This window comes from Gopherus evgoodei, chromosome 3, assembly GCF_007399415.2.
Source record: "Gopherus evgoodei ecotype Sinaloan lineage chromosome 3, rGopEvg1_v1.p, whole genome shotgun sequence".
NCBI lineage: Eukaryota > Metazoa > Chordata > Testudines > Testudinidae > Gopherus > Gopherus evgoodei.
In genome coordinates, this window is record NC_044324.1 from 96069105 (window position 1) to 96092155 (window position 23051).

Here is a 23051-nt window from a genome sequence, read left to right on the forward strand (position 1 = left end):
CCCTCCCAGTTTGGTATCGTCCGCAAACTTAATAAGCGTACTTTCTATGCCAACATCTAAATCGTTGATGAAGATATTGAACAGAGCCGGTCCCAAAACAGACTCCTGCGGAACCCCACTTGTTATACCTTTCCAGCAGGATTGGGAGCCATTAATAACTACTCTCTGAGTACTGTTATCCAGCCAGTTATGCACCCACCTTATAGTAGCCCCATCTAAATTGTACTTTCCTAGTTTATCTATAAGAATATCATGCGAGACCGTATCAAATGCCTTACTAAAGTCTAGGTATATCACATCCACCGCTTCTCCCTTATCCACAAGGCTCGTTATCCTATCAAAGAAAGCTATCAGACTGGTTTGACACGATTTGTTCTTTACAAATCCATGCTGGCTATTCCCTATCACCTTACCACCTTCCAAGTGTTTGCAGATGATTTCTTTAATTACCTGTTCCATTATCTTCCCTGGCACAGAAGTTAAACTAACTGGTCTGTAGTTTCCTGGGTTGTTTTTATTTCCCTTTTTATAGATGGGCACTATATTTGCCCTTTTCCAGTCTTCTGGAATCTCCCCCGTCTCCCACACAGGTTGTGTCAGGGGTGGCTTGAGGGCATGTCAGGGTGGAGCTAAATGCTATTAGCTTATGCCATCTGCAGAGTTTAGAGTAGATCCCCTGATGCTCTAGTGTCCACCAGAGCTGAGTAGCTGGGGATCAGGGACAAGCTGTCAGCTCCCTGTGGTTGCGGTTTGAAGTGGAAAGCCAAGGCTTGGAACTTTAGACAACTAAGTAACAATGCCAAGCACATCCATAAATTGATACAATAGACTGTCAGCATGGAGTCAGTTTGGACATAATAATTAACTGTGAAATAGTACACTCCCCTGTTTTACACTCTCCATGTTACATGTGCATTGAGGAATAACTGACACTGTTCACCTCTTACTGTCGTCATAAATCCTACACCCTTTATGTCAGAGTCTTAGTTTATAGACGGAGAGGACACCATCACATATGGGAAATGTGGTCATTCACATAGCTGCCAAAAGCCTTAGACAGAATCAAATCTGTTCCCAAAAGGCCAACAGTTAATGGAAGATGCTCTTAAATTCCTTCTTTTAAAAGCCAAGCACATTTTTTTTAAATTTACTTTTTCATTTATTTTTTTCATCAAGATTATACAAACCAAACCATGTGAAAGATCTGAGTATTGCACAATGATTAAATAGCAATCCTGAACTCAACTATTATGGATCACTTGCCATGTTCAGAACACTTTACAAACAGTAACTAATAATTCTCACCACAGCCCTCGGAGGCGGGTAAGCATTACAGTCCCCTTTTGCAGATGTCAAAACTGAGACAGCAAGGTTAGTGAGTCTTCTTTTTCCATACACAAAAAGCAACCATGTAATTACAATCAAAATAACTTTATTTTAGAGTAAGGGGGGGAAAAAACCAAAACAAACCAGAAATAAAGTCTCTATGAGAGAGCACAGTTTGAGTCTCCTTTCTAACATGGTGCATCGGCTCTGCCTCATAAAATAGCAGCTGTTCCTACAGATAGCAGACTCCTTACAAACGTGAAGGCACAGTGCAGAGAAAATACACTTTCACAGTTACATATTCACATACAGCACAGTAACTCATTCCAAAGTGGTTGGAACTCTTGAAGTATTAATCCTAGCTCCAACACCAACCTCTTTGGAGCAAGTTACTGTGCTAGATACTATTCTGGTGGCATTTAGGGGATTTAAAGTGGGAGGAAATGCCCCCTTGAGAAAATTCCCTGAGAATCCACCACAGCCCTTGGTGAGTTGTTCCATTGACTAATTGCTCTCACTGTTAAAAATTTACACCTATTTCCAGTCTGAATATGTCTAACTTCAACTTCCAACCATTGGATCATGTTATACTTTTCTCTGCTAGATTGAAATCCCTTTATTAAATGTTAAGGACGCACAGTGATTCTTCATGGGTCTTGGAAGAAACAGTTGTGGACAGGGTAAACTCAACAAGTCAACATACATTATTGTCTCTTGATGAACATGTTTAACTCCCATTAACGTACATAGAAGAGATGTACACAGCAAGAGGACTACATAGAATTTAAAAATAATATGGCCAACTAGGAAATAAACCTTTCTGTCTTTTAACCTTATTTGACTCTTTCAATATGCTCCTTAGTAGAATGAGTCATTATGTTCTAGAGAAGAAAATGATGGTATCACACCCCCTCATCTGCTTGTGTTTGCTAAGGAAAGCTACTCTGCAATTAGCTGCTCCCAGATGTATATCCCCCAACTATTATATTATTATGGATGGCATCTTAAAAACCAAGGTCTTGTCTACTTTGCATAATGCTCATGAGCCAGTATTTCAGTGAATGGCTGGATGGCACACACTTGCAAAATATGGACTCAAATCTCAGAATCTCTAGGACTCAGCCATAGAGAGTAGGAATAGGGAAACATACTAAAGAAGGTTTGTGCACACAACTTTAGAGCTATGGAGAAAGTGCTAGGGATGTGTGTACATGCTCAGTTTAGAGCTAAGCACAGGTGTACACCTACCAAATATAGGAGTGTGGCTGAGTTCAGGAATGCCCAGTCATGGTTCATTAACACACAACATCAGCAAGGTACACCACGTCTTAGTGGTGTCTCCATTTATTCTCTTTTATATACAGTTCCTTCAGTGTGAATAGTGCTTTACAAAAATATAAGACGCCCCTTCCCAGAAGAATTTACAGTCTAGAGGGATCCTCTGGCTAGAAATCCTAAGGCCATAGTGACTATGCCCATGGTTATTATTAGTTATTGGTACTGCAGTAGCACCTAAAAGCCCCATTTAGGGATTAGGGCCCCAGTGCTCGGTGCTGTACAAACATTACAAAACAAGGTCTGTGCCTTACGGATATTACAATCTAAGTATAAGACAAGAGACCACAGGTGGCTGCAGACAGACAGATGAGGGGAAGCATGTGGTAACAATAAGATTGCTATGAACAGGGGGATAACCAGTGGTCAGGGCTGGCTCCAGGCACCAGCACAGCAAGGGGAAAGGGGAGGCATGTCTGGCTCTTTCGCAGCAATTTGGCAGCGGGTCCCTCAGTCCCTCTCGGAGGGAAGGACCTGCTGCCGAATTGCCGCCGAAGAATGAAGCGGCGGCGGTAGGGCTGCTGCCAAAGTGTTGCAGGTGTTTTTTTTTCTGCCACTTCAGCAAAAACGCTGGAGCTGGCCCTGCCAGTGGTCCCAGCACAGCAGCTGCCTGATGGCTGCTCAGTGTTTTGTGGCAGAGGAATGTTGTAAGGAAGGATTTGAAGGAGTTCAATGAGGGAACTTTGCAGAGGTTTCCGAGGAGCTCTTTCCTAGAATAAGAGATGAGAGCACAAGGTGCTTGTTGGAAAAAATCTACACAATTATTGTCAACATACTAGCCATGGTATAATATGAAATGGTCTTGTCTGTATAAAGTGCCTGTTCATCATGGTCTGTGCCCCTTTGTTACTTTGTGCAACATCTGTGCAAGTATTAGCTGTCACCCTTCACTTCAGGGTCTCCTGTATCTCAGCGGCACTGCAGGTACCTACATGACATACTTGGGAGAAAAGGAGCTACTTATATGTAAATTATCATTAGACTGGAAATATACTGCAATCACTTCTGCAGCTTGACATCTCTCATGGGCAGAACAGAGTGAGGAAGGCCATCAAAATGAAATTCAGTTTGGAAACAGTCCAAAGGAGTACTTCTGAGGGAATATCGTCTCTTAACATTTCTCCAGTGTGAGGGAAAAGCCTGGGAAGCAGTCAGACTGAAAAAGGCCTCCGACCAATAACAGACATGGGATATACTAGACATAAATTGTAACACGAAATAGCTGCAAAAATTCCAGTGGATTTTTCAGCTGCATACATAAGGACTAAGAGATCATGAAGGTACAGAGGGATGGGGAAAGGTGTGACAAAATAATTTAAAATCTTTTCATGGTATTGACACTGGAGATCTAGAAGAATTCTTCAGGGTGGTACATATGGGAGTTGGGGAGGGAAAAATATAGAGGAGTAATGGGAATACATTAACCCAGCAGTTCTCAAACTATGGGTCAGGACCCCAAAGTGGGTTGTGACCCTATTTTAAGGGGCTGGTTTAGACTTGCTGGAGTCTGGGGCTCAAGCAAGGGCTGGGTGGCAGGGCTCAGGTTACAAGCCCTCTCCCTGGGGCTGAAGCCTTGGGGCTTGGGCTTTGTCTTTGTCTCTCTCCCCTGGGGGCGGTGGGACTCAGGCTTTGGCTTTGGCCCCTTCATCCAGTGCAGTGGAGCTCAGGCAGGTTCAGGCTTCAGTTCCTCCTCCTGGGGTCATGTAGTATTTTTTGTTGTCAGAAGGGGCTCGTGGTGTAATGAAGTTTGAGACCCCCTGCAGTAACCAATGAATAATTGAGGCTGAATATCCTAGAAAATCTTCCTGGCAATGAGCATTTAGGCTGTGGGATAGTCTGTGAAGTGGTAGCATTTCCATCACTTGAGACATTAAATCTATTCTGGGGATGAAATGCTAGAAAATATACTGGAAGAAATAGGCCCTGCTTGGTATAGAGGAGCCAGATGACATGATGGGTCTTTCCACGTCCAACTTCTAGGATTCCAAGATGTGTACTCTGGTGGTAGAGCAGCCTTATGGCAAAATGTTTGCCATTTCACTTTCCTTCCTTGTGTGCCATTTGACCCACTGAAAGAACAAAACTCTGAAAATGCAGAGATGACACATAGCAAGGATGTGAAAAGGAGATGGAAAGGAGATGTAGTGGACAAAATACATTGTTGATAACTCTGTTAAGAATCCCTGGGCAGGATGTGTCACACTAAGATATGCAAAAACATCAGAAATCATGAAGCTACAAAGGAAACAAAACAGGAAATATGTCATGAATCATCAGAAAGTGGGCCCTGGACCGCTTATGCTGCTGAGTCAGAAGTAAAATAAATAATCTACTCAGAGGGGAAAATTATGTGTAAATAACATTATAATATTGTGACACAAGCTTACACAAGACAGGAGACTGGAAAGTCAAGTTGACACTTTGTCCCTGCCTCATCATGACATTGTGGGAAGGAAGAGGCACAGCAGCATAGTATATGCACAAGTGCAGGATGCCTCACTAGATATACAGCCATGGAGTCTAACTAACAAATACATTAAAGAAAAGAAAAGAAAAGAAAAGAAGAAGTCAGAGAGGCCTAGGAAACCACTGTGCAAGTTGAATGAGAAGCAGCTTCTATTCAGGATGGCTGTGACATTATCTGTGCAGGCTCTGGTATATCAGCTTCCTGACTGCAGCCTCCCTCACAAGTTATTCATTGCTCTGTAACTTTGATTGCAAACTTGATAATAAAAGAAAATACATAGCTGCAGACTTTTCACTGTGCTCCACAGTTTGAGGCCCCAGAGCACTGTTATTTTAAGGTTGGTTTTCCTACCCAGGTTGGCTTTTGTGTCTTCATTCTGGGCTGGAAAATCTGAAACACGAATTGTTTGAAGAGGACACCATACAACAGATGTGGGCAAACTACGGCCCAGGGGCCGCATCTGGCCCTTCAGATGTTTTAATCTGGCCCTTGAGCTCCCACTGGGGAACAGGGTCCGGGGCTTGCCCTGCTCTGGCACTCCAGCCAAGGAGTGGGAGCGGGGCCTTGCCCTGCTCTGGCGTGTCGTGGCTCTGTGTGGCTCCCGGAAACAGCAGCACGTCCCCACTCTGGCTCCTATGTGCAGGGGTAGCCAGGGCACTTGACATGCTTCTCCTGCCCCAAGTGCCACCCCTGCAGCTCCCATTGGCTGGGAACCAAGGCTGCAGGGACGGGGCAGTGCGCAGAGCCGCGCCTCCACATAGGAGCTGGAGAGGGGACATACTGCTGCTTCCAGGAGCTGCTTGAGGTAAGCACCACCTGGAGTTTGCACCTATGAGCCTACCCCTCTGCACCCCAACCCCCTTGGTCTCAGCCCAGAGCACCCCCCTGCACTCCCAACCCCTCATACCCAGCCCCACCCCAGAGCCCAACCCCCCAGGCGGAGCCCTCATCCCCCTCCCTGCACCCGAACATACTGCCCCAGCCTGGAGCCCCCTCCTCCTGCCTGAACTCCTCATTTCTGGCCCCACCCCAGAGCCTGCACCCCCAGCCAGAGCCCTGACCCCCTCCTCCACCCCAACCCCCAATTTTATGAGCATTCATAGCCCACCATACAATTTCCATACCCATATGTGCCCTTTGGGCCAAAAAGTTTGCCCACCCCTGCCATACAATCTCTGGTGGCATACCAGTAATTGAGCTTTGGTTAATAAGAAACTTTTGATTAATTGGTGCTTAGTAAGTCAGGGTTATAGTAGATTGGGTGAGCATACTACATAGTGAGATTCACCAGTTTTGGATACATTTGATGCAATTAACATTTAAACTGCTCTTTTGTCTTTTAACTTTACTTCTTCATGCATACTACACTCACAGAGAAAGGACTGAGGTCCTTTAACTACCCTTGATTTGCAGCAGAACTTCTCTGGAGTTGCATATGGGCTCAAGGTAGTATTTGGCTCTAAATTCTGGCATTTAATCAATAGGGGCTGGGCCGGGTCTATCATTATGGAGGCAACTAGTTTACTCACTGCTTCCCCCCCCCCCCAAAAAAAAAAAGAGAATGAAAATATTACAAATCTGAGCAATACATTGACAACAAAAAAACTGTTCAGTCATTTTCAGACCAGTTCATAGAATATCAGGATTAGAAGGGACCTCAGGAGGTCATCTAGTCTCCCTGCTCAGAGCAGGACCAATCCCCAGACAGATTTTTGCCCCAGATCTCTAAATGGCCCTCTCAGGGATTAAGCTCACAACTCTGGGTTTAGTAGGCCAATACTCAAACCACTGAGCTATCCCTCCCCCCAATAGAAATAAAGAGATAATTTAAAAAACTTCCTCCCCACCAGCTCTCTGAGCATCTTAAGAGTGCTTGATTTTCTGCAGCACAGATGGTGTTGATGGGGAGGCTTTGGCTTCCTCAACCATGGGATGCTGTTCCAGGAAGGTGATGGGGAGAGATGGGGTCTACCTGATCAGGAAGGGAAAGAGCATTTTGGACACTGACTCGCCAACCTAGTGAGGAGGGTTTTAAACTAAGTTTAAAGGAGGCAGGTGACAAAAGCCCACACACAGGTATCAAAAAGGGTGACCTTAACAGAGGGCTAAATGTTGTGGGGTGGGAATGGAAAATTACAATAGGGTGGTTGGAGCAACAAGAGGGAAAAGAGTGGGGAAATCTGCTCAGCATCTTAGATGTATATACACAAATGCAAGGAGCATGGAGAATAAACAAGAAGAACTGGAAGTCTTAATACACAAGCTCAGTTATGACTTAATTGGCATCATAGAGACTTGGTGGGATAAATTTTGTGACTGGAATATTGTAATAGAGGGGTATTGCTTGTTCAGGAAGGACGGGGGTGGGGGAAGGGAGGAGGTATTGCATTGTACATCAAGAATATATACCCTTGTTCTGCAGTCCAGCAAGAGGTAAGAGGGAGGACATCTGAAAGTCTGTGGCTGACATCATGGTAGGGATATACTAGAGACAACCAAATCAGGAGAAGGAAGTAGATGAAGCATTTCTGGATGAACAACAGAAATATCCAAAACACAAGCTCTGGAGGACTTTAACGATCCAAATATCTGTTGGAAAAGTAATACAGCTAAACACACAATGTCCAATAAGTTCTAGAAATGTGTTGGAGACAACTTATTGTTTCAGAAGATAGAGGAAGTAATCAGTTTGCCAGCCATTTTAGATTTGATTCTGACTAACATGGAGACATTGGGTGTGAATCTGAAAGTTGAAGGCAATTTGGGTGAAAGATCATGAAATGGTAGATTTAAGGAAGGAGTGAGAGCAGCAGAATATGAACAATGGACTTCAAAAAAGCAGACTTCAACAAACTCAGAACTGGTAGGCAAGAGCCCATGTGTAGCCCATTCTATGAATTGTATATTAATTATATTGATTACTTAAGAATTCCCAGTTATCACTCTGAGGTTTGACAGTTTCTCATCTCAAGATCAGGCCCAGTATTATAAAAAATATTGTTTAGTTGGGAACTCAAATGAGCACAGTTGCAACACTCACACTTTCAAAACCCTTCTGTATTTGTAATAGTTTATTAATACATTTAGCAAAGTTACAAACACTCTAACCCAGCAAGATAAATAGAGAGAATACAGAATGTACATCTGCACATCCATATACTCACACCATCCCTTGCAGAACAACCTGAAATGTTAACCATTGTCTTCCTCATCACCATCATCAGTGGCCATTATCCTGGCACCTCCCAAGGGCTACAGCTCTCTCTTCTCCCGCACACAAGACTGGGATACAACTTTTATAATATGTTACACTAATGCCACTATGGCCAGGTCCACACTACAGCGTTAAATCGATTTAAACAGCGTTAAATCGATTTAACGCTGTAACCATCCACACTACAAGGCACTTAAAATCGATTTTAAGGGGTCTTAAAATCGATTTCTGTACTCCAGCTAAACAAAAGGAGTAACCCTAAAATCGATATTACTAAATCGATTTAGGGTTAGTGTGGACGGATATCAAAGTTATTGGTCCTATTCTTTTACTGAGCTACCCAGAGTGCACCGCTCCGGAAATCGATGGTACCCTGGGACCATGGACGCACACCACCAAAGTAATGTGCCCTAGTGTAAAACAATCGATTTTACTAATATCGATTTAAAGCTTTAGTGTGGACGTAGGCTATGTCTAAAGCATATTCAGTAGGGGTTTCTCTCCTCTTCCTTATTTGTATTTCCTCACCCTTCTAACGTTTGGGTGCTCTTTTTCTATAGGTTAGTATATTAATGATCTCAACTTATTATCATATACATCAGTTAGTTGCCATGACACTCTTGTGGTCAGACATCTGCAGATGTTCCCATCCTAAAATATCCAAAAGCTGGTGTTAACTCATGTTCCTTTGATTGGCTGGTGTCATTATGGACAAAATTCCCCCTCAAATAGTCTACTTTTGGCTCCCCAAAACTTAGGGGTGACCATTGGGCCATTTATCTGTGCCAAAGTTCATTGACCTCAAGCCTTATGCTAAGTGCTGAAGCCAATGTCTTACAGGACACAGGCCTGTGGATTCCCTGTATTACAGTAACTCCTCACCTAACATTGCAGTTATATTCCTGAAAAATGCAACATTAAGTGAAACAATGTTAAACGAATCCAATTTTCCCATAAGATTTAACGTAAATGTGGGGGGTTAGGTTCCAAAGAAAATTTTTTTGAGCAGACAAAAGGCATTATACTTTGGTTGGGAAGTGACCCTGGCTTACTGTACTGCAGTTGGGAAGTGCCCCTGGCTTACTTTACACGGTCACAGCCCACTGCAGGCAAGGATGCTAGGAAGCACTTTCGCAGCAGCAGTTCCCCAGAGAAGAACAGGTGCCAACTTTGCTGAGCTGCTCCAGGCCCACCTCTTCTCGTCCCCACTCCACTCCAGGCCCCTCTCTTCCCACCCCCACTCCACCTCCTCTCTAGAGCATGCCGCATCCCCGCTCCTCCCCCACCCCCCAAAGTCCTAAGCGCCACCAAACAGCTGTTTGCCGGCGCTTAGGACTTTTGAGGGGGAGGGGCAGAAGCAGAGATGTGGTGCTTCCCCACTCTTCCCCGTCCCTCCCAGCGCTTCGTGCTTAGGACTTTCTGGGGCCATGTCTACATCTAAAATTTTGCAGCGCTGGTTGTTACAGCTGTATTAGTACAGCTGTATAGGGCCAGCGCTGCAGAGTGGCCACACTTACAGCAACCAGCGCTGCAAGTGGTGTTAGATGTGGCCACACTGCAGCGCTGTTGGGCGGCTTCCAGGGGGGTTCCGGGACGAGAGAGCAAACCGGGAAAGGAAACCAGCTTCCCCGCGGTTTGCTCTCTCGGTCCCGGAGCCAGCCAGCAAACCGCAGGGAAGGAGACCTGCTTGCTCGGGGTTCCGGGACCAAGAGAGCAAACCGGGAACGCCGCGGTTTGCTCTCTCGGTCCCGGAGCCAGCCAGCAAACCGCAGGGAAGGAGACCTGCTTGCTCGGGGTTCCGGGACCGAGAGAGCAAACCGGGAACGCCGCGGTTTGCTCTCTCGGTCCCGGAGCCACCCAGCAAACCGCAGGGAAGGAGACCTGCTTGCTCGGGGTTCCGGGACCGAGAGAGCAAACCGGGAACGCCGCGGTTTGCTCTCTCGGTCCCGGAGTCAGCCAGCAAACCGCAGGGAAGGAGACCTGCTTGCTCGGGGTTCCGGGACCGAGAGAGCAAACCGGGAACGCCGCGGTTTGCTCTCTCGGTCCCGGAGCCACCCAGCAAACCGCAGGGAAGGAGACCTGCTTGCTCGGGGTTCCGGGACCGAGAGAGCAAACCGCGGCGTTCCCGGTTTGCTCTCTCGGTCCCGGAACCCCGAGCAAGCAGGTCTCCTTCCCTGCGGTTTGCTGGGTGGCTCCGGGAACGCGAGAGCAAACCGCGGCGAAGCTGGTCTCCTTTCCCGGTTTGCTCTCTCGGTCCCGGAACCCCGAGCAAGCAGGTCTCCTTCCCTGCGGTTTGCTGGGTGGCTCCGGGACCGAGAGAGCAAACCGGGAAAGGAAACCAGCTTGATTACCAGAGGCTTCCTCCTTCCACGGAGGTCAAGAAAAGCGCTGGTAACTGTCTACATTGGATTACCAGCGCTGGATCACCAGCGCTGGATCCTCTACACCCGAGACAAAACGGGAGTACGGCCAGCGCTGCAAACAGGGAGTTGCAGCGCTGGTGGTGCCCTGCAGATGTGTACACCTTCAAAGTTGCAGCGCTGTAACTCCCTCACCAGCGCTGCAACTTTCTGATGTAGACAAGCCCTGGGAGGGAGGGGCAGGAGCGGAAACATGGCACTTCCCTGCTTGTCCCCCTCCCTCCCAGTGCTTCATGCTTAGGACTTTCTGGGAGGGAGGGGAAAGAGCGGCTGCCAAGCGCAGCGTCTCCACTCCTTCCCCTTTCTCCCAGAAAGTCCTAAGTGGGGAAGCGCTGGGAGGGAGGGGGAGGAGGCAGAGAAGAGGAACTTCTGCAATGCTCCCTTGTAAAGTTGCTGCTCTTCCACAGAATCTTACAAGCAGTGGACAGAGCAGGCAGCCAGATGACATTATAAGGGAGCATTGCACAACTTTAAATGAGTATGTTCCCTAATTGAGCAGCAATGTAACTTTGAAACAACATTAAGCAGGAGAACGTTAAGTAAGGTGTTACTGTACTGTTGAATAAAATAAAATGCTAAAGCTAACTCTATGGGATACACATGAGAAGAAAATCTAAGGGAAAGAGGAGTTCAGGAGAGCTGGCAGTTTCTCAGAGACAATATTAAAGGTACAACAGCAAACTATCGGATACAAAGGAACGATTGGCATCTTACCATTCATCCTATGTGGCTCCATCAGGAGCTCTTCAAAGACCTAAAAATGAAAAATAAATCCTACAAATAGTGGAACATGGACTAATTGCTACGGATGAATAAAAAAATAGTGCAGACATGTAGGGACAGAATTAGACAAATTAAGGCACAAAATGAGGTACACTAGCAAGGGACATAAAAGGCAATAAGAAGAGATTCTTTAAATACATTAGAGCAAGAGAAAGATGAAAGCAAGAGTAGGCCCATTAGTGAGGAAGGAGAGCTAATACCATATGACCTCAAGAAGGTTGAGGTGTTTAATGCCTATTTTGCTTTAGTCTTCACTAAAAAGGTTAATGGTGACGAGATATTCAACATAATTAATATTAACAACAAGGGGATACAAGCCAGAATAGGGAAAGAACAATCTAAAGAAAATTTGTGGTGTCCCTATCATAGGAGGTTTATAAGAGCAGGTTAGATAAACACCTGCTAGCACTGGCCTAGGTATACTTGGTCCTCCCCCTGCATGGGGGGCTGGACTAGCTGCCCTCAAGGTTCCTTCCAGTCCTACATTTCTGTGATTCTGTACGTGATTATCTCTTATTCAAATGTATGTTACGTGTAATTAAGTAAATTTAATTTTAATTCATGGTTCAAAATGAGATATGTGACACAGCCTGCCTTGCCTTTTAGCATGTGTTTTTATTATAATTGTGACCTCTAGTGTACAGATCTTAAGTGTATGCTTGACATTTGGTGCTTACCAATATAGGGCATTTTTTACCTTATGGGAAGGTTGAGGCTGTTCAAAGTGGCCTTTTTGTTTATTTTGGACTTTATTGAAAGAAAAGAAAAGAAAAGAAAAGAAAAGAAAAGAGAGTTTCCTGGCACCTTGACAATCAGTAATACAACAGTAACACCAGGGAATGCCAGAACCATGTCCTGAACCTGGAATAGCCCAAACCTCATGTTGCAAACAATTGTATTTTTTACTTTGAGTCATTCTGTGAGGAAATTAATGACTAATATGGCAGCCAATCAGCATTATTATTTTATTTTTGACACTGGATTATATATAAATTAATAGATCTGTGTTAGATAACCAAACCTCAGCTGCATTTCAGAAGAGGGTGAAGTGTCTTGTGTCTCGTATGTAAAGTGTATTAGGATTCCTTGGAATGAAATGAGCTAATTAAATGTGTTACCATGTACAGGTGAATGCATTTCCACCACAGGAATTCTCCTGCAGGAAGAAACTAATGATCCATTTGTAGTTCAGTACCCTGTCTCTGACAATGGCCAATGCTGGATGTTTCACAAGAAGCTGTTTTCCTTCATGCATAGGAGGCACTCAGATATTAGGGCATTGTAACTGCTACAAAACCCTAAGAGTGACAGTGATCCATTTAATGAAGACAAGAATCCATATAGCTGTAACTGCAGGGTATTTCCTTCCCACCAGAGTGAATTCCATTGAATCACACTGAGCTCCTGTAACAAAACAAACCACCACAACAAAATACCCCTTCCTGCAGAGCGGATTGAATTTTCCAATTCCAGGACTCTAGGTGACCAAAGATCCTGAATTAGCTGTAAATAAATCTGTAGCAGGTTTAGAAAACTCCTCAAAGATTTTTTTAAAATATTGAGGCATAACCTGCCTTGATTATATTTTGTTAGTCCATGTCAATAGGTATTTCAGTTCAGTAGCTACTGTTATTTAAACATAATCAATGAAAGCCTATAAAAGGAATGCTAATATATGCTGTCAGAAGTTGAAGTGGTGGCCAACAAGTTTATACATGATTGTAAATATGCAAACCTCACCTACAAATTGGTTTCTGGATAGTGAATTAACGAGAATTCCTGGAGGAGGAGACTAGGATGGCTGGGTGTGTGAAGAAGACACAATTCAATGTAATCTGCTTCTTGCTGGAAAACATCTAGTATTAACGTTGCTGTACTGTTCCAAAAATAGATGAGCTTCATCATTAGCCTTCTGAGCAATCAAATAGGAGAGGCATCATTACCCAAATGATCTCTCTTAAAAAGGGACTTTTCACACTGAGTAAACTTAAAAAAGAACATTTAAACAGAAAGCAATTTTCACTGCGTGTAATTTTCTGTATTCCCTTAACACTCATTGAAATAAAAGCCTTCCTCCCTCGCTAGCCCGATTCTCTCTTTTCTTAATCCAAATATGAAATCGTAAGACTCAGTGTTTATGACAATAGTTTGTTACCGTGGAGACAGTTATAGTGTCATACATTTAGCCTTATGATATTGCTTCTCTATTTGCAAAAACAAACAGGGAAAGAAACTGTGATAAGAATGAGACCTCATTTAATCAGAAATGTCTGTTTTAAATCTTTTTGATTACCACATTTGCAGCCTTTTAATAACAGGATCTTTAATACAGACTGTGTACCTAATTACATGCTACTTTGTTCTGCCATTTCAACTGCTTTGAATGTAACCTTTGAATGTAAGATTTCTTTTTACTGTGGAATGTGTTGGACTCCCTGCATCCTAACATAATACTGTGACAGTTTCTAAAATTTCAGGCCATTGTCCTTCAGTGCAGTGTTATTGCGTTCTCTGGTTCATTTTGTAGCTGAAATCTTCAAATAAAATAAAATAAAAGATTTATTGTTGTGCAGATGTGAGAGTGAATCCTTTTGGGATTCTAGGACACCTCCTGCATTTATGTGAAACATACTGTATATACAGTCCTCGGATTATCTTGGGATAGCTGAAGACTCTTTTGTGCAGTGAGATAGCTACACATTTGAAATACGTACATATACTGGTGGATCTGTTGCCCGGCCTGCAGTATGCTCTATCTCTCAAGGTTACACACACACATGGATTTGTAACACAGAAGGTGCAGTAAGTTATAGAGACTAAACAGCAAAAGGCTTGAAGAAAAACAAAACACAATACTGCCACCTCCCGACCCAACAAACCTCCTAACTGGTGCTGGTCCCCAGAAGATACAAAACCATAGGCAGTTAAGCTTGGCATGTGCAGGCATCTACATATCTTCACCCTTGAGTTCTGTGCCTCTGATCATTGAGCCCATGGGGCTTCCATTGCCACCAGCACAGTTTCCAAGGGTTCAATCCTTCATTCCCACTGTACACACAAATGGCATTAATTTCCGTGGGATTTCTACATGGTGAAGCATTTTCTGCCTGCAGAGAGTGACGGGGAGCAGGAGGGAGATTTAGGGCTTGCAGGAATTGGGGTGCAGTAGGATGCTGGTGGTAGGAGGGAGGCTGAGGACAGTGATGCAGATGGGAGATGAGGAGATAGCATGGCAGCTCCCCCAGCCTGAGGGTAGGGGTTGGTTAGGAAAGTCCCCTTAAAGCAGACAGGAGAAGGCAGCATTGCCAACTTTCATAAACTCAGTTGTGGGATTTTGCTGCCTGCAGGAGGAGCTGTTGTGATAACGTGAGCAGCTTCTCCATTCCTGCTTTTTTCAGGGCTGGGCACATGGACAGACCTCTGTGCGAGAGCCTGCGGGCTGAGAACACAGACCTGCCCTGCCACTTAGCCCTGCCCTGTGTGTATGGCCCTAGCACTGAGAGAGGGCCCTGGGAAGGGGCAGATTACTGCCTGGGCCCATGCCCAGGTGCTACGGCCATTTTGGGCCCCCAGAAAAATCTCATCCCACTGTGGCCCCAGGGCTGGAGGAGCTCTCTCTCTCTGCTGCAGGAAGAGACTTGGGGTCGTGGTGGGGGCACAGAACTTCTCTGGTCTCAGGGCCGCAGTGGATGGAGGCAGAACGGAGCAAGTGGGGGGGTGTGAGGCCACAGGGGAAGAGGCAGAATGGGGCAGGGCCATGGGCAAAACATGGGTGGGGCTGCAGGAGAAGGGGCAGATGAGGTGAGGCCACAGACAGAAGGGGTAGAATGGGGGTGGGGCAGCAGTTCTGGTGCGGTCACCCCTTGCTTCAGCCCAGGGCCCCAAGAGACCTTAATCTGCCTCTGGTCCTGGGGCAGTGGAAGGCAGGGTAGTGGTGCTGTTGAGTCCCAGGCAGAGAAATCCCGGGGCAGTTGGAGGTAGATAACTGTTGCTGCTGGGTCAAGATAATGATAGGAAATGGAGGCAGTTCTCCCATCTTAGGGGTGAGGAAAGGGTACGTAAATCAGCATCTGAGCATCCAGGGAGATGCACGTATTTTTGTGAGCATTAAAGGTTGACGTTTTAATCTGAAATTATCACACCCATGGGCAGAGGAAGCGAGGGGAGTTAAAAAGTCAAGACAGACTGAAAAACAATTTGATTTTTCAGAGTCTCACACCTCATTTTTGATCTCTTGAGTTTGGCAGTACTTGGACTGACTGTCCCACATATCCTCCCTGCTAAATGGGTGTTTCAGTCTAGCATCGAATAATCCAGTGATGGAAATTCCACAACTTCACTTCGCAGTTTTTGCTGCTCTTGAAAATTTGTCCCATAATTTTACCCATATTTTCTCCTTTACAGCCTTACTTTACTACTTCTCATTCCATCCTTGATGACTAGCTAGAATAATAATCCGAGTAATATTTGTAATATCCTTTTACAGATTCAGTATGTACATCTCCCATGGGACTTCTTTTACAGCCAGATTCAACTTTCTCAGTTTTATTAATCTTGCCTCGCAGGTCTTATTTTCCAAACATTTTATCATTTTTCTTGCTCTCCTCTGAACTTCCTCCATTTTTCTGTGTTTTTTGAATTATTCATGGTGCCCCAAAATGAACTGAGATTAAGGTCTAACCAGGGCAGCCTAACATAGAAAAAAACTCTGCTTGTTTTACATTTTACTAATATTTCTATTCATAAAACCCTTGTAGCACTTGTCCGTGGGTGTGACAGTGCTACACTGATGACTCTGATTCTGGTTATCACCCGCTATAGTTCTATGCCAGGTTGTGGTATTGAAGCAATATCCTTGCATTCTATATTCATGCATTTGATTTTTCCTTTAGAGAGGACTCATTTCACATCTTTTTTAAAAAATCTCATTTTATTGACTGCACCTCATTTCTGCAATTTATCAGCATCACATTGTATTTTAAGTCTGGCCTTTAAAGCATCTTGTGATCACTCAGTTTTCTTTCATCCCCAAACTGTACTAGTATACCCTGAACTCCAAGAATTAAAGTACTCACAGAGAGAGGACCTGTAGCTCCTTCTACATTCCCACTGGGCCTTGCTTATTACCTCCACTCAACTTGACACTGAACCATTAAGATTTGCTGTTGCTATTTGATATTTCAGTCAAACGTCTCTTTCAAGCCACACCTCTACCCCGATATAACGTGACCCGATATAACACGAATTTGGATACAATGCGGTAAAGCAGCACTCCAGGGGGGTGAGGTTGCGTGCTCCGGCAGATCAAAGCAACTTTGATATAATGTGGTTTCACCTATAACACGGTAAGATTTTTTTGGCTCCTGAGGACAGCGTTATATCGGGGTGAAGGTGTATACTATATGTGCTGAATTTTCTTCAATTGCAATACTATCCCACTGTATCTCTCCAAGTTTTATCTAAACACCCTACAACAATTTAAAGATAGCATAAAATGGGCTTTACCTGGTAATATTCTCACAGCCCCCCTTCTCTCTGGCATGTTATGTAGGGGTGGCTTGTTCATTGTGTTAAGGGCTTTTATTTATTGCATTTTCCCTGCCCTGCCAAAGAAGGGCTCAATCCTGTCGGTTGCTGAGCACAGTGCAGAAGTGCAAATCCACAGTAAAGGACAGCCCTTACTCCAAATAAAGTGAGGATAGAAGTGGAAATGGGCAGCACCAGAGTTTAAGGAGCAGGGAGAAAATTGTGTGTGTGTGTGTGTGTGTGTAAGTAAAACAGGGACAAGGGGAAGAGACCATTAGAAAATGGAATTGGGGAGTAGGAATCTGCTTTTAAATTTCATCCTTGGCCCTGTAAATCCTCACTCTGGGCCTGGCCCAAAAGCCCCAACTGCTTTCTGGGGAAACATTTGAGGATAGAGTAACAAGTTCGTTCTTTGTTTCTTTTAAAAAGATATTCAGAGGAACTCTTATTTCTTCAGCTGCAAACATAAGATACTTGCCATCCTGCAGGAAGCTCAAACATCTGGCTAATCCTTGTGCCATGTACGGTTTTCTGCACCTACTGAAGCCAGATAGCAAAGGCAGAACCCCAAATACTGATGGCTGTAACCTTCTGCTGCATAAAAAGAAATAAACATTCATGTATATAGATACAATATTTGATGATGTGTTATTTGGTGGGAAAGACACAAAGAGATGCTACTAACATTCTTGGAAACTTTCTGTCACTAAATGTGTTTTTAGATGAGATAAGAACTGTTGACTGTAAAAAGAAATTAAAAAGAAAGTCTGCTTATCAGTAAGCAGCATGAGCCTGGGGAGATGGTTTGGCAGGAGTTATTAGTATTACACTTCTAGCTGATACTATAGTGATCGCTGAGGAATAAATGCAGAAACAGAGTTGGTGCAAAACATAATGGTGCTTTGCTTCGTGACTTGTGAGTTTGCCAGTTATCCTTAACACCTGAAAACAGCTTGCTTGTTCCACTTCATGAGTGTTGTTCTTTTTGCAAATGCAACAATTAACTAAATAGAAAGGAATTCAGACTGCCAAGTTAATTTTCCTAATAACTATACATAGCTAAGATTTGCTATTTATTTCTCTGTGTTTCTATTACAAGCCTTTGAATAAGTAATCTAATCAAACGGGCTTTTTTTCCAGTTCATGAAATTTAAGTACCATTAAGTATCTCTGCCACAGACTCCCGGCTTTTCCTTTCTATAGTCTTCCTTGAGGAGTATAAAGCAAGAAGGATTATGGATGACTATAAAGTTGATTCAGATGAAAGAACATCAGAGAAAAGGGGAGGGGGGAGAGAGAGAGAACTGTTCACATTAGTGTATCTAATCAGCCATCTGCCAATGAGCAGGAGAGTTCAGGTAGGTGGCTGTCTCAACAAAATAAAAAGGCAGTTTGCTTGTAGCATCCAAGAATTTTTTTATTTGGTGGAAAGGTTGGTAGACCTTGCCAGAAACCATTGCAAAGCTATTAGACAAGATTTGCAATGCTGCATATTTTTTTCTCTCTCATATCTTGAAGCTAACAAAGGGGCTTGGAATCAGAGACCTCACATCTCTAGAGAATGTTTTCATACAGCAACAAAACCACTTAACTCTCTGTAAACTGGAGATATTAACAGATTTTACACTAACTGTTGATCTTATCAAATAGCATATTTAGACAGCTCATGTCCTAAGGCTGGGTAATGGGTCCTCTTTGAGTCTATATCCTGACAGTCATTGTTAGAATGAAATACAGTGAAAGGATGAACTTTTCATAAAAGGTGGCAATGTCAAAGCTGTTTAGTAAGGAGGCTAATTGAGGCAGTACATTTGCATAGTAAACCAAATTATCAGACCCTCTCAGAACACTTTAACTGGAAAGCCTCAGCTTCAGAATACTCCCACCAACTGCAAATAAGACACATGACAAAGCATCAGTTTTATGTACCTTTTGGGTCACTGGAACCCAAAACCTGCATTCCAAACTAGCACTCCATCCTTCTCTCCTTATTAGAGCCTCACCTAACAAAATCTCATTGTTTTGAAATGAATTTATTTGCAGGGCAGGGGTGTGGCTGCACAGAAAATGAATGTTACTGGTTATGGGGAATTGGCTGCTTCCCTCTCCCCTATGCAGAGTGGAAGAGCAGAGCATTGCCTGTTGTGATTTCCCCAGTGGGGAGTCAGTAGAAGAGAGGCGTTGATGGCCACTGTAGGTAGTTTCTGAAGTTGCTTTGGTTGTTCAAAAGGGAATGATCCTTCCACAGAAGGCTCCAAGGAGTAGCCATTACACTACAGATGTTCACAGCAATTCATTGCATGTTGGAGTCTTAACTTTAAAAAGAAACATAAAAGAAAAACAAAACTGTTACTGATTTTATTACATTAATCTTAAATTTTATAATACTGATTAGAAGGCTGATCATATTGGTCCTTTATTAATAGGGACTAGCATGAATAGTTAAGTTCCTGATGCTATGGACGTTGAGAGCATGTTGGCAAAGGCTGCCCTTGCTGTTTGTAAAACAGCACTTACTGTTCTCAGCAGGCAGACTACAGCTGAAACTGACAAGCAAACATTATCATGCTCAGCTTTGGGTTGCTATTTCCATGGAAACAGAATATTTCATTCTCCTCCTCCTCCTTACATTGTCAGAAGTCATGACTAATTCGATTGAAGTCAATGGAGATACACCAAAGTAAAACTGGGGTGAGAGGATAGTCAAGCCTAGAGATCATTTTATTTAGATTCTTATACCTCACCCACCACTGCAGTATCTGAGCCCTTCCCTGGTATCTGAGGACCTGAGATGAGATTGGCAACAACAAAGGAAGCGGACATTTATAAAGAACTGAAACATCACCACATTAGCTGTAATGAGGGTAGGTGTTTAAAGCTTTGAGAGTAGCTCCTCTGTTATGTTGTTATAGCTTCATCAGTGAAAAGGGTCTGAAGAGCTGGTTGCTAAGGAATACCATTGGTGTCAAGGAATTCCTTGGGTAACATAAAGGTGGCATAACAGCTCTACACTCTTACGTCTCTCCTTTACAACCCCCACTGTAGGTGACACCCACACGTCCCAGGGGTGCCACTGTTCTCAAACTTATCAGCTACTAGAATGCCTGTTTGGGACTATAAATAGCTTAATGTAAATTAGACCTACCTAAATTTAGGCAGCGGTCCATACTGGTTTTTGGCCAGTCCCAGAATCAGGGAAATGCAAATATGACTCTAAGCTGAGTTGCTAAGAACTGTTGACTACCAAATGAGCAGTGAAAGTGCAGTTTTGCAAACAGCACCATCAGTCTTCAGGAACAAATAATTTAATGCAATTACTGTGATTCTGAAGTTGCAGCAGCACCAACGGGTTTAATCCAGTATATATTTATATATTGCTGGAGTAGGGATAATCAGTTACAAAATGTTTATACAGTTTACTGAAAGATCATATTTTTAAAAAAATTATCCAGTAACAAATGGAAGCAGTGAAGACCGATGCAAAGAATTCAATTAGTTTCTCTGCAATGGGATTATGCCATTACATGATGTAATTGAATGGGACTCTTTTATTTGACTGTTTCTGATCAGACCCTGCCTGTATTTTATACTTTTCCATCCTCTTGTCCTCACTAGGACTTAGAGATTCTCTATTAATAGATCCCCCCTCCCTGCAAGGGATGTCCAAACCATGTGCTCCTCTGCACCTGTCAGCTTCCCCCAGCCCTTAGTTTAAAAACTGCTCTACAACCTTTTTAATGTTAAGTACCAGCAACCTGGTTCCATTTTGGCTTAGGTGAAGCCCATCCTTCCTGTATAGGCTCCCCCTTTTTCAAAAGTTTCCCCAGTTCCTAATAAATCTGGGGTTAGATAAACAAAATCCAGATTTTTATTTGCTACTGGATAATCTAGTTTTGTATAAATCTCTCAGAGAACTCTATAAAGACCTATAATTATGTATGCCAACTTCAGATGTGTATAAATATTCAGTGTCTCTCTCTTCTGGAGCTGCTACAGTTACATTAACAAAGATCGCGTTCCCTCTAGATTTACACACATCTCTAAAGATTGGTGATAGACGTATGGAAGAAAAATCTACTATTTTGGGTCCATTTCTTATATAGGCTCCTATTACCACCCACTCCTATCCTGATTTTTCACATTTGCTGTCTGGTCACCCTATCCTTGCCAGAGGATGTTGTGAAGGCCAGGACCATAACAGGATTCAAAAAAGAACTAGATAAATTCATGGAGGCTAGGTCCATCAACGGCTACTAGCCGGGATGTGCAGGAATGGTGTCCCCAGCCTCTGTTTGCCAGAAGCTGGGAATGAGCGACAGGGGATGGATCACTGGATTACCTGTTCTGTTCATTCCCTCTGGGCACTTGGCACTGGCCACTGTCGGAAGACAGGATACTGGGCTAGATGGACCTTTGGTCTGACCCAGTAGGGCCAGTCTTATGTTCTTAATAGCCACCATTGCTATTACCTGCTTTAACCAGGTATATACTGATCTTTTTGTTCATAAGATATTTATACACCCAAGTAGCAGAATCTTACTGGATCATTGTGATTTGGCTGCTGTAAGGGAAGGTGCTGCTTCTTTCTAAAGTGGAAAGAAGATTCCCATGGGAATCAAGACTGAGGGGAAAAACAACTGAGGAGAGTTGGCAGTTTTTCAAAGGGACACTATTAAGGGCCCAAAAGCAAGATATTCTGATGGGTAGGAAAGATAGAAAATGTGGCAAAAGACCACCTTGGCTTAACCACGAGATCTTGCATGACCTACAAAATAAAAAGGAGTCTCATAAAAAAATGGAAACTAGGTCAGATTACAAAGGATGAATATAGGCAAACAACACAGGAATGCAGGGGCAAGATTAGAAAGGCAAAGGCACAAAATGAACTCAAACTAGCTATGGGAATAAAGGGAAACAAGAAGACTTTTTATCAATACATTAGAAGCAAGAGGAAGACCAAGGACAGGGTAGGCCCACTGCTCAGTGAGGAGGGAGAAACAGTAACAGGAAACTTGGAAATGGCAGAGATGCTTAATGACTTCTTTGTTTCGGTCTTCACTGAAGGAATGTCTAACATAGTGAATGCTTATGGGAAGGGGGTAGGTCATGTTCTCAAGACCTTTAATCATTATTGTTGCTCTTCTCTGGACCCTCTCCAATTTCTCCACATCTTTCTTGAAATGCGGTGCCCAGAACTGGACACAATACTCCCAGTTAAGGCCTAACCAGCGCAGAGTAGAGCGGAAGAATGACTTCCCGTGTCTTGTTTACAACACACCTGTTAATGCATCCCAGAATCACGTTTGCTTTTTTTTGCAACAGTATCACACTGTTGACTCATATTTAGCTTGTGGTCCACTATGAAGGGGGTAGGTTTAGAAGAAAAAATAAAAAAAAGAGCAAATTAAAAATCACTTAGAAAAGTTAGATGCCTGCAAGTCAACAGGGCCTGATGAAATACATCCTAGAAAACTCATGGGAGACGGGAGAGATTCCAGAAGACTGGAAAAGGGCAAATATAGTGCCCATCTATAAAAAGGGTAATAAAAACAACCCAGGAAGCTACAGACCAGTTAGTTTAACTTCTGTGCCAGGGAAGATAATGGAGCAAGTAATTAAAGAAATCATCTGCAAACACTTGGAAGGTGGTAAGGTGATAGGGAATAGCCAGCATGGATTTGTAAAGAACAAATCGTGTCAAACTAATCTGATAGCTTTCTTTGATAGAATAACGAGTCTTGTGGATAAGGGAGAAGCGGTGGATGTGATATAACTAGACTTTAGTAAGGCATTTGATACGGTCTTGCACGATATCCTTATCAGTAAAGTAGGCAAATACAATTTAGATGGGGCTACTATAAAGTGGGTGAATAACTGGCTGGATAACCATACTCAGTAGTTATTAATAGCTCCCAATCCTGCTGGAAAGGTATAACAAGTGGGGTTCCACAGGGGTCTGTTTTGGGACCGGCTCTGTTCA

At 43.6% G+C, this 23051-nt stretch overlaps 1 protein-coding gene and 1 long non-coding RNA gene across 2 annotated transcripts in view; one reads left to right on the plus strand and one right to left on the minus strand.

Moving 5' to 3' along the window:
• Nucleotides 1-16847: 16847 nt before the first annotated feature.
• On the plus strand, nt 16848-18143 carry LOC115648478. Its single transcript, XR_003999574.1, has 3 exons — nt 16848-16890; nt 17501-17654; nt 18024-18143. It is a non-coding gene; the product is annotated as an uncharacterized LOC115648478 (long non-coding RNA).
• Nucleotides 18144-19049: 906 nt separating this feature from the next.
• TUBE1 (tubulin epsilon 1) overlaps nt 19050-23051 on the minus strand; it is a 73604-nt gene continuing 69602 nt past the window's right edge. The window contains exon 13 of the transcript XR_003999572.1: nt 19050-19386. The gene's annotated coding sequence lies outside the window, so the exon portion shown is untranslated. The remainder of the gene's footprint in view (nt 19387-23051) is intronic.